The sequence below is a fragment of the Phalangium opilio genome, unplaced genomic scaffold, assembly GCF_054372755.1.
Source record: "Phalangium opilio isolate 3A_F unplaced genomic scaffold, DU_Popi_V2 ptg000017l_1, whole genome shotgun sequence".
Classification (NCBI taxonomy): Eukaryota; Metazoa; Arthropoda; class Arachnida; order Opiliones; family Phalangiidae; genus Phalangium; species Phalangium opilio.
The window spans coordinates 11644321-11656126 of NW_028324151.1; the positions used below are offsets into that span (position 1 = coordinate 11644321).

The 11806-nt window shown below is 32.9% G+C and overlaps 14 pseudogenes; all 14 read right to left on the reverse strand.

The window, feature by feature from the left end:
* Positions 1–45: 45 nt before the first annotated feature.
* On the reverse strand, positions 46–164 carry LOC149703955 (5S ribosomal RNA; annotated as a pseudogene).
* A 654-nt stretch (positions 165–818) lies between these two features.
* On the reverse strand, positions 819–937 carry LOC149703956 (5S ribosomal RNA; annotated as a pseudogene).
* A 139-nt stretch (positions 938–1076) lies between these two features.
* Positions 1077–1195, reverse strand: LOC149703957 (5S ribosomal RNA; annotated as a pseudogene).
* A 397-nt stretch (positions 1196–1592) lies between these two features.
* On the reverse strand, positions 1593–1711 carry LOC149703958 (5S ribosomal RNA; annotated as a pseudogene).
* Positions 1712–1849: 138 nt separating this feature from the next.
* On the reverse strand, positions 1850–1968 carry LOC149703959 (5S ribosomal RNA; annotated as a pseudogene).
* A 139-nt stretch (positions 1969–2107) lies between these two features.
* On the reverse strand, positions 2108–2226 carry LOC149703960 (5S ribosomal RNA; annotated as a pseudogene).
* A 397-nt stretch (positions 2227–2623) lies between these two features.
* Positions 2624–2742, reverse strand: LOC149703961 (5S ribosomal RNA; annotated as a pseudogene).
* A 655-nt stretch (positions 2743–3397) lies between these two features.
* Positions 3398–3516, reverse strand: LOC149703962 (5S ribosomal RNA; annotated as a pseudogene).
* Positions 3517–3655: 139 nt separating this feature from the next.
* LOC149703963 (5S ribosomal RNA) lies at positions 3656–3774 on the reverse strand (annotated as a pseudogene).
* A 397-nt stretch (positions 3775–4171) lies between these two features.
* LOC149703964 (5S ribosomal RNA) lies at positions 4172–4290 on the reverse strand (annotated as a pseudogene).
* Positions 4291–4429: 139 nt separating this feature from the next.
* On the reverse strand, positions 4430–4548 carry LOC149703965 (5S ribosomal RNA; annotated as a pseudogene).
* Positions 4549–4945: 397 nt separating this feature from the next.
* Positions 4946–5064, reverse strand: LOC149703966 (5S ribosomal RNA; annotated as a pseudogene).
* A 139-nt stretch (positions 5065–5203) lies between these two features.
* On the reverse strand, positions 5204–5322 carry LOC149703967 (5S ribosomal RNA; annotated as a pseudogene).
* Positions 5323–5719: 397 nt separating this feature from the next.
* LOC149703968 (5S ribosomal RNA) lies at positions 5720–5838 on the reverse strand (annotated as a pseudogene).
* Between the last annotated feature and the right edge of the window lie 5968 nt (positions 5839–11806).

Sequence of the window (11806 nt, forward strand, 5' to 3'; positions counted from 1 at the left end):
CTTTTTTCATATCTGGTGGAATTTAAAGAGAAAACAAAGTGAATAAGCCAACGGCACGCAGTGTTCCTAAATGGTCTCCCTCCCAAGTACTGCCTGCGCACGAAGCTGCTTAACTTCAATGATCGGACGAGAACCGGTGTTTTCCGCGTGATATGGCCGTTGCCGAGAGCTCTAGTTGATAAGTCAAATTTAAAATTAATTAGACAAATTAAACTTCCCTCATCTTTTTAAAACAATAACAAAAATAAAATGTTTGCTTTTTTCATATCTGGTGGAATTTAAAAGAGAAAACAAAAATGAAAAAGCCAACGGGACGCAGTGTTCCTAAATGGTCTCTCTCCAAAGATCTGCCTGCGCTCGAAGCTGCTTAACTTCAATGAGCGGACGAGAACCGTTGTTTTCAGCGTGATATGGCAGTCGCCGAGAGCACTAGTAAATAATTCGAATTTAAAATTAATTAGACAAATTAAACTTCCTGCATCTTTTCAAAACAATAACAAAAATAAAATGTTTGCTTTTTTCATATCTGGTGGAATTTAAAAGAGAAAACAAAAGTGAAAAAGCCAACGGCACGCAGTGTTCCTAAATGGTCTCCCTCCCAAGTTCTGCCTGCGTTGGAAGCTGCTAAACTTCAATGGTCGGACGAGAACCGGCGTTTTCCGCATGATATGGCCGTTGCCGAGAGCACTAGTAAATAATTCGAATTTAAAATTAATTAGACAAAATAAACTTCCTGCATCTTTTTAAAACAATAACAAAAATAAAATGTTTGCTTTTTTATATCTGGTGGAATTTAAAAGAGAAAACAAAAGTGAAAAAGCCAACGGCACGCAGTGATCCTAAATGGTCTCCCTCCCAAGTTCTGCCTGCGTTCGAAGCTGCTAAACTTCAATGGTCGGACGAGAACCGGCGTTTTCCGCGTGATATGGCCGTTGCCGAGAGCACCAGTTATTAATTCGAACTTAAAATTAATTAGACAAATTAAACTTCCTGCATCTTTTTAAAACAATAACAAAAATAAAATGTTTGCTTTTTTCATATCTGGTGGAATTTAAAAGAGAAAACAAAAGTGAAAAAGCCAACGGCACGCAGTGATCCTAAATGGTCTCCCTCCCAAGTTCTGCCTGCGTTCGAAGCTGCTAAACTTCAATGGTCGGACGAGAACCGGCGTTTTCCGCGTGATATGGCCGTTGCCGAGAGCACCAGTTATTAATTCGAACTTAAAATTAATTAGACAAATTAAACTTCCTGCATCTTTTTAAAACAATAACAAAAATAAAATGTTTGCTTTTTTCATATCTGGTGGAATTTAAAAGAGAAAACAAAAATGAAAAAGCCAACGGGACGCAGTGTTCCTAAATGGTCTCTCTCCAAAGATCTGCCTGTGCTCGAAGCTGCTTAACTTCAATGAGCGGACGAGAACCGTTGTTTTCAGCGTGATATGGCAGTCGCCGAGAGCACTAGTAAATAATTCGAATTTAAAATTAATTAGACAAATTAAACTTCCTGCATCTTTTCAAAACAATAACAAAAATAAAATGTTTGCTTTTTTCATATCTGGTGGAATTTAAAAGAGAAAACAAAAGTGAAAAAGACAACGGCACGCAGTGTTCCTAAACGGTGTCCCTCCCAAGTACTGTCTAGGCTCGAAGCTGCTTAACTTCAATGATCGGACCAGAACCGGTGTTTTCATCGTGATATGGCCGTTGCCGAGAGCACTAGTAAATAATTCGAATTTAAAATTAATAGACAAAATAAACTTCCTGCATCTTTTTAAAACAATAACAAAAATAAAATGTTTGCTTTTCTTATATCTGGTGGAATTTAAAAGAGAAAACAAAAGTGAAAAAGCCAACGGCACGCAGTGATCCTAAATGGTCTCCCTCCCAAGTTCTGCCTGCGTTCGAAGCTGCTAAACTTCAATGGTCGGACGAGAACCGGCGTTTTCCGCGTGATATGGCCGTTGCCGAGAGCACCAGTTATTAATTCGAACTTAAAATTAATTAGACAAATTAAACTTCCTGCATCTTTTTAAAACAATAACAAAAATAAAATGTTTGCTTTTTTCATATCTGGTGGAATTTAAAAGAGAAAACAAAAGTGAAAAAGCCAACGGCACGCAGTGATCCTAAATGGTCTCCCTCCCAAGTTCTGCCTGCGTTCGAAGCTGCTAAACTTCAATGGTCGGACGAGAACCGGCGTTTTCCGCGTGATATGGCCGTTGCCGAGAGCACCAGTTATTAATTCGAACTTAAAATTAATTAGACAAATTAAACTTCCTGCATCTTTTTAAAACAATAACAAAAATAAAATGTTTGCTTTTTTCATATCTGGTGGAATTTAAAAGAGAAAACAAAAATGAAAAAGCCAACGGGACGCAGTGTTCCTAAATGGTCTCTCTCCAAAGATCTGCCTGTGCTCGAAGCTGCTTAACTTCAATGAGCGGACGAGAACCGTTGTTTTCAGCGTGATATGGCAGTCGCCGAGAGCACTAGTAAATAATTCGAATTTAAAATTAATTAGACAAATTAAACTTCCTGCATCTTTTCAAAACAATAACAAAAATAAAATGTTTGCTTTTTTCATATCTGGTGGAATTTAAAAGAGAAAACAAAAGTGAAAAAGACAACGGCACGCAGTGTTCCTAAACGGTGTCCCTCCCAAGTACTGTCTAGGCTCGAAGCTGCTTAACTTCAATGATCGGACCAGAACCGGTGTTTTCATCGTGATATGGCCGTTGCCGAGAGCACTAGTAAATAATTCGAATTTAAAATTAATTAGACAAAATAAACTTCCTGCATCTTTTTAAAACAATAACAAAAATAAAATGTTTGCTTTTCTTATATCTGGTGGAATTTAAAAGAGAAAACAAAAGTGAAAAAGCCAACGGCACGCAGTGATCCTAAATGGTCTCCCTCCCAAGTTCTGCCTGCGTTCGAAGCTGCTAAACTTCAATGGTCGGACGAGAACCGGCGTTTTTCGCGTGATATGGCCGTTGCCGATAGCACCAGTTATTAATTCGAACTTAAAATTAATTAGACAAATTAAACTTCCTGCATCTTTTTAAAACAATAACAAAAATAAAATGTTTGCTTTTTTCATATCTGGTGGAATTTAAAAGAGAAAACAAAAATGAAAAAGCCAACGGGACGCAGTGTTCCTAAATGGTCTCTCTCCAAAGATCTGCCTGTGCTCGAAGCTGCTTAACTTCAATGAGCGGACGAGAACCGTTGTTTTCAGCGTGATATGGCAGTCGCCGAGAGCACTAGTAAATAATTCGAATTTAAAATTAATTAGACAAATTAAACTTCCTGCATCTTTTCAAAACAATAACAAAAATAAAATGTTTGCTTTTTTCATATCTGGTGGAATTTAAAAGAGAAAACAAAAGTGAAAAAGACAACGGCACGCAGTGTTCCTAAACGGTGTCCCTCCCAAGTACTGTCTGCGCTCGAAGCTGCTTAACTTCAATGATCGGACCAGAACCGGTGTTTTCATCGTGATATGGCCGTTGCCGAGAGCACTAGTAAATAATTCGAATTTAAAATTAATTAGACAAAATAAACTTCCTGCATCTTTTTAAAACAATAACAAAAATAAAATGTTTGCTTTTCTTATATCTGGTGGAATTTAAAAGAGAAAACAAAAGTGAAAAAGCCAACGGCACGCAGTGATCCTAAATGGTCTCCCTCCCAAGTTCTGCCTGCGTTCGAAGCTGCTAAACTTCAATGGTCGGACGAGAACCGGCGTTTTCCGCGTGATATGGCCGTTGCCGAGAGCACCAGTTATTAATTCGAACTTAAAATTAATTAGACAAATTAAACTTCCTGCATCTTTTTAAAACAATAACAAAAATAAAATGTTTGCTTTTTTCATATCTGGTGGAATTTAAAAGAGAAAACAAAAATGAAAAAGCCAACGGGACGCAGTGTTCCTAAATGGTCTCTCTCCAAAGATCTGCCTGTGCTCGAAGCTGCTTAACTTCAATGAGCGGACGAGAACCGTTGTTTTCAGCGTGATATGGCAGTCGCCGAGAGCACTAGTAAATAATTCTAATTTAAAATTAATTAGACAAATTAAACTTCCTGCATCTTTTCAAAACAATAACAAAAATAAAATGTTTGCTTTTTTCATATCTGGTGGAATTTAAAAGAGAAAACAAAAGTGAAAAAGACAACGGCACGCAGTGTTCCTAAACGGTGTCCCTCCCAAGTACTGTCTGCGCTCGAAGCTGCTTAACTTCAATGATCGGACCAGAACCGGTGTTTTCATCGTGATATGGCCGTTGCCGAGAGCACTAGTAAATAATTCGAATTTAAAATTAATTAGACAAAATAAACTTCCTGCATCTTTTTAAAACAATAACAAAAATAAAATGTTTGCTTTTCTTATATCTGGTGGAATTTAAAAGAGAAAACAAAAGTGAAAAAGCCAACGGCACGCAGTGATCCTAAATGGTCTCCCTCCCAAGTTCTGCCTGCGTTCGAAGCTGCTAAACTTCAATGGTCGGACGAGAACCGGCGTTTTCCGCGTGATATGGCCGTTGCCGAGAGCACCAGTTATTAATTCGAACTTAAAATTAATTAGACAAATTAAACTTCCTGCATCTTTTTAAAACAATAACAAAAATAAAATGTTTGCTTTTTTCATATCTGGTGGAATTTAAAAGAGAAAACAAAAATGAAAAAGCCAACGGGACGCAGTGTTCCTAAATGGTCTCTCTCCAAAGATCTGCCTGTGCTCGAAGCTGCTTAACTTCAATGAGCGGACGAGAACCGTTGTTTTCAGCGTGATATGGCAGTCGCCGAGAGCACTAGTAAATAATTCGAATTTAAAATTAATTAGACAAATTAAACTTCCTGCATCTTTTCAAAACAATAACAGAAATAAAATGTTTGCTTTTTTCATATCTGGTGGAATTTAAAAGAGAAAACAAAAGTGAAAAAGACAACGGCACGCAGTGTTCCTAAACGGTGTCCCTCCCAAGTACTGTCTGCGCTCGAAGCTGCTTAACTTCAATGATCGGACCAGAACCGGTGTTTTCATCGTGATATGGCCGTTGCCGAGAGCACTAGTAAATAATTCGAATTTAAAATTAATTAGACAAAATAAACTTCCTGCATCTTTTTAAAACAATAACAAAAATAAAATGTTTGCTTTTCTTATATCTGGTGGAATTTAAAAGAGAAAACAAAAGTGAAAAAGCCAACGGCACGCAGTGATCCTAAATGGTCTCCCTCCCAAGTTCTGCCTGCGTTCGAAGCTGCTAAACTTCAATGGTCGGACGAGAACCGGCGTTTTCCGCGTGATATGGCCGTTGCCGAGAGCACCAGTTATTAATTCGAACTTAAAATTAATTAGACAAATTAAACTTCCTGCATCTTTTTAAAACAATAACAAAAATAAAATGTTTGCTTTTTTCATATCTGGTGGAATTTAAAAGAGAAAACAAAAATGAAAAAGCCAACGGGACGCAGTGTTCCTAAATGGTCTCTCTCCAAAGATCTGCCTGTGCTCGAAGCTGCTTAACTTCAATGAGCGGACGAGAACCGTTGTTTTCAGCGTGATATGGCAGTCGCCGAGAGCACTAGTAAATAATTCGAATTTAAAATTAATTAGACAAATTAAACTTCCTGCATCTTTTCAAAACAATAACAAAAATAAAATGTTTGCTTTTTTCATATCTGGTGGAATTTAAAAGAGAAAACAAAAGTGAAAAAGACAACGGCACGCAGTGTTCCTAAATGGTCTCCCTCCCAAGTACTGCCTGCGCTCGAAGCTGCTTAACTTCAATGATCGGACGAGAACCGGTGTTTTCCGCGTGATATGGCCGTTGCCGAGAGCTCTAGTTGATAAGTCAAATTTAAAATTAATTAGACAAATTAAACTTCCCTCATCTTTTTAAAACAATAACAAAAATAAAATGTTTGCTTTTTTCATATCTGGTGGAATTTAAAAGAGAAAACAAAAGTGAAAAAGCCAACGGCACGCAATGTTCCTAAATGGTCTCCCTCCCAAGTTCTGCCTGCGTTCGAAGCTGCTAAACTTCAATGGTCGGAATAGAACCGGCGTTTTCCGCATGATATGGCCGTTGCCGAGAGCACTAGTAAATAATCAATCGAGATGAAATCACTTTTAATGAGTATTTTATAGGTAATTAAGCTGAATTCGGTCAAACATTTGTCCAGAAAAAAATGCATTCAAAAGTGTACCGAAAAAATCGCATGTTTTTTTTCTTCAAGATACAAAATCCGTGACAACGATTTCTTATTGAAAATCGAATTTATACATCTTTTTGAATGAATATCGTTACATTTGCTTGAATTAAAGCAAAAAGTACAAAAATAATGGTTTCAGTGGTCATATTTGAAAATAGTGAAAAAATACTCAAAATGTGCTTCTCAGGTCGAGAAACGTCGATTTTGAAAGTGGTATTAAAAATCGAGGTACTTTTTTATTTAGTGATCAATCGAGATGAAATCACTTTTAATGAGTATTTTATAGGTAATTAAGCTGAATTCGGTCAAACATTTGTCCAGAAAAAAATGCATTCAAAAGTGTACCGAAAAAATCGCATGTTTTTTTTCTTCAAGATACAAAATCCGTGACAACGATTTCGTATTGAAAATTGAATTTATACAGTTTTTTGAATGAATATCGTTACATTTGCTTGAATTAAAGCAAAAAGTACAAAAATAATGGTTTCAGTGGTCATATTTCAAAATAGTGAAACAATACTCAAAATGTGCTTTTCTGGTCGAGAAACGTCGATTTTGAAAATGGTATTAAAAATCGAGGTACATTTTTATTTATTGATCAATCGAGATGAAATCACTTTTATTGAATATTTTGTAGGTAATTAAGCTGAATTCGGTCAAACATTTGTCCAGAAAAAAATGCATTCAAAAGTGTACCGAAAAAATCGCATGTTTTTTTTCTTCAAGATACAAAATCCGTGACAACGATTTCTTATTGAAAATTAAATTTAAACAGTTTTTTGAATGAATATCGTTACATTTGCTTGAATTACAGCAAAAAATACAAAAATAATGGTTTCAGTGGCTATATTTGAAAATAGTGAAAAAATTCTAAAAATGTGCTTCTCTGGTCGAGAAACGTCGATTTTGAAAGTGGTATTAAAAATCGAGGTACATTTTTATTTAGTGATCAATCGAGATGAACTCACTTTTAATGAGTATTTTATAGATAATTAAGCTGAATTCGGTCAAACATTTGTCCAGAAAAAAATGCATTCAAAAGTGTACCGAAAAAATCGCATGTTTTTTTTCTTCAAGATACAAAATCCGTGACAACGATTTCTTATTGAAAATTAAATTTAAACAGTTTTTTGAATGAATATCGTTACATTTGCTTGAATTACAGCAAAAAATACAAAAATAATGGTTTCAGTGGTTATATTTGAAAATAGTGAAAAAATTCTAAAAATGTACTTTTCTGGTCGAGAAACGTCGATTTTGAAAATGGTATTAAAAATCGAGGTACATTTTTATTTATTGATCAATCGAGATGAAATCACTTTTAATGAGTATTTTATAGGTAATTAAGCTGAATTCGGTCAAACATTTGTCCAGAAAAAAATGCATTCAAAAGTGTACCGAAAAAATCGCGTGTTTTTTTTCTTCAAGATACAAAATCCGTGACAACGATTTCTTATTGAAAATTGAATTTATACAGTTTTTTGAATGAATATCGTTACATTTGCTTGAATTAAAGCAAAAAGTACAAAAATAATGTTTTCAGTGGTCATATTTGAAAATAGTGAAAAAATACTCAAAATGTGCTTCTCTGGTCGAGAAACGTCGATTTTGAAAATGGTATTAAAAATCGAGGTACATTTTTATTTATTGATCAATCGAGATGAAATCACTTTTAATGAGTTTTTTATAGGTAAATAAGCTGAATTCGGTCAAACATTTGTCCAGAAAAAAATTCATTAAAAAGTGTACCGAAAAAATCGCATGTTTTTTTTCTTCAAGATACAAAATCCGTGACAACGATTTCTTATTGAAAATTGAATTTAAACAGTTTTTTGAATGAATATCGTTACATTTGCTTTATTTAAAGCAAAAAGTACAAAAATAATGGTTTCAGTGGTCATATTTGAAAATAGTGAAAAAATTCTAAAAATGTGCTTTTCTGGTCGAGAAACGTCGATTTTGAAAATGGTATTAAAAATCGAGGTACATTTTTATTTATTGATCAATCGAGATGAAATCACTTTTATTGAATATTTTGTAGGTAATTAAGCTGAATACGGTCAAACATTTGTCCAGAAAAAATGCATTCAAAAGTGTACCGAAAAAATCGCATGTTTTTTTCTTCAAGATACAAAATCCGTGACAACGATTTCTTATTGAAAATTGAATTTAAACAGTTTTTTGAATGAATATCGTTACATTTGCTTGAATTAAAGCAAAAAGTACAAAAATAATGGTTTCAGTGGTCATATTTGAAAATAGTGAAAAAATACTCAAAATGTGCTTCTCTGGTCGAGAAACGTCGATTTTGAAAATGGTATTAAAAATCGAGGTACATTTTTATTTATTTATCAATCGAGATGAAATCACTTTTAATGAGTATTTTATAGATAATTAAGCTGAATTCGGTCAAAAATTTGTCCAGAAAAAATGCATTGAAAAGTCTACCGAAAAAATCGCATGTTTTTTTTTCTTCAAGATACAAAATCCGTGACAACGATTTCTCATTGAAAATCGAATTTAAACAGTTTTTTGAATGAATATCGTTACATTTGCTTGAATTAAAGCAAAAAGTACAAAAATAATGGTTTCAGTGGTCATATTTCAAAATAGTGAAAAAATACTCAAAATGTGCTTCTCTGGTTGAGAAACGTCGATTTTGAAAATGGTATTAAAAATCGAGGTACATTTTTATTTATTGATCAATCGAGATGAAATCACTTTTAATGAGTATTTTATAGATAATTAAGCTGAATTCGGTCAAAAATTTGTCCAGAAAAAAATGCATTCAAAAGTGTACCGAAAACATCGCATGTTTTTTTTCTTCAAGATACAAAATCCGTGACAACGATTTCTTATTGAAAATTGAATTTGAACAGTTTTTTGAATGAATATCGTTACATTTGCTTGAATTAAAGCAAAAAGTACAAAAATAATGGTTTCTGTGTTTATATTTGAAAATATTGAAGAAATACTCAAAATATGCTTCTCTGGACGTGAAACGTCGATTTTAAAAATGTTATTAAAAATCGAGGTACCTTTTTATTTATTTTTCAATCGAGATGAAATCACTTTTAATGAGTATTTTATAGGGAATTAAGCTGATTTCGGTCAAAAATATGTCCAGAAATAAATGCATTCAAAAGTGTACCGAAAAAATTGACTTTTTTTCCTTCTAGATACAAAATCCGTGACAACGATTTCTTATTGAAAATTGAATTTATACAGTTTTTTGAATGAATATCGTTACATTTGCTTGAATTAAAGCAAAAAGTACAAAAATAATGGTTTCAGTGGTCATATTTCAAAATAGTGAAAAAATACTCAAAATGTGCTTCTCTGGTTGAGAAACGTCGATTTTGAAAATGGTATTAAAAATCGAGGTACATTTTTATTTATTGATCAATCGAGATGAAATCACTTTTAATGAGTATTTTATAAGTAATTAAGCTGAATTCGGTCAAAAATTTGTCCAGAAAAAAATGCATTTGAAAGTGTACCGAAAAAATTGCATGTTTTTTTTCTTCAAGATACAAAATCCGTGACAACGATTTCTTATTGAAAATTGAATTTATACAGTTTTTTGAATGAATATCGTTACATTTGCTTGAATTAAAGCAAAAAGTACAAAAATATTGGTTTCAGTGGTCATATTTGAAAATATGAAACAATACTCAAAATGTGGTTCTCGGGTCGAGAAACGTCGATTTTGAAAATGGTATTAAAAATCGAGGTACATTTTTATTTATTGATCAATCGAGATGAAATCACTTTTAATGAGTATTTTATAGGTAATTAAGCTGAATTCGGTCAAAAATTTGTCCAGAAAAAATGCATTGAAAAGTCTACCGAAAAAATCGCATGTTTTTTTTCTTCAAGATACAAAATCCGTGACAACGATTTCTTATTGAAAATCGAATTTAAACAGTTTTTTGAATGAATATCGTTACATTTGCTTGAATTAAAGCAAAAAGTGCAAAAATAATGGTTTCAGTGGTCATATTTGAAAATAGTGAAAAAATACTCAAAATGTGCTTCTCTGGTTGAGAAACGTCGATTTTGAAAATGGTATTAAAAATCGAGGTACATTTTTATTTATTGATCAATCGAGATGAAATCACTTTTAATGAGTATTTTATAGATAATTAAGCTGAATTCGGTCAAAAATTTGTCCAGAAAAAAATGCATTCAAAAGTGTACCGAAAACATCGCATGTTTTTTTTCTTCAAGATACAAAATCCGTGACAACGATTTCTTATTGAAAATTGAATTTGAACAGTTTTTTGAATGAATATCGTTACATTTCCTTGAATTAAAGCAAAAAGTGCAAAAATAATGGTTTCAGTGGTCATATTTGAAAATAGTGAAAAAATACTCAAAATGTGCTTCTCTGGTTGAGAAACGTCGATTTTGAAAATGGTATTAAAAATCGAGGTACATTTTTATTTATTGATCAATCGAGATGAAATCACTTTTAATGAGTATTTTATAGATAATTAAGCTGAATTCGGTCAAAAATTTGTCCAGAAAAAAATGCATTCAAAAGTGTACCGAAAACATCGCATGTTTTTTTTCTTCAAGATACAAAATCCGTGACAACGATTTCTTATTGAAAATTGAATTTATACAGTTTTTTGAATGAATATCGTTACATTTGCTTGAATTAAAGCAAAAAGTACAAAAATATTGGTTTCAGTGGTCATATTTGAAAATATGAAACAATACTCAAAATGTGCTTCTCGGGTCGAGAAACGTCGATTTTGAAAATGGTATTAAAAATCGAGGTACATTTTTATTTATTGATCAATCGAGATGAAATCACTTTTAATGAGTATTTTATAGGTAATTAAGCTGAATTCGGTCAAAAATTTGTCCAGAAAAAATGCATTGAAAAGTCTACCGAAAAAATCGCATGTTTTTTTTCTTCAAGATACAAAATCCGTGACAACGATTTCTTATTGAAAATCGAATTTAAACAGTTTTTTGAATGAATATCGTTACATTTGCTTGAATTAAAGCAAAAAGTGCAAAAATAATGGTTTCAGTGGTCATATTTGAAAATAGTGAAAAAATACTCAAAATGTGCTTCTCTGGTTGAGAAACGTCGATTTTGAAAATGGTATTAAAAATCGAGGTACATTTTTATTTATTGATCAATCGAGATGAAATCACTTTTAATGAGTATTTTATAGATAATTAAGCTGAATTCGGTCAAAAATTTGTCCAGAAAAAAATGCATTCAAAAGTGTACCGAAAACATCGCATGTTTTTTTTCTTCAAGATACAAAATCCGTGACAACGATTTCTTATTGAAAATTGAATTTGAACAGTTTTTTGAATGAATATCGTTACATTTGCTTGAATTAAAGCAAAAAGTGCAAAAATAATGGTTTCAGTGGTCATATTTGAAAATAGTGAAAAAATACTCAAAATGTGCTTCTCTGGTTGAGAAACGTCGATTTTGAAAATGGTATTAAAAATCGAGGTACATTTTTATTTATTGATCAATCGAGATGAAATCACTTTTAATGAGTATTTTATAGATAATTAAGCTGAATTCGGTCAAAAATTTGTCCAGAAAAAAATGC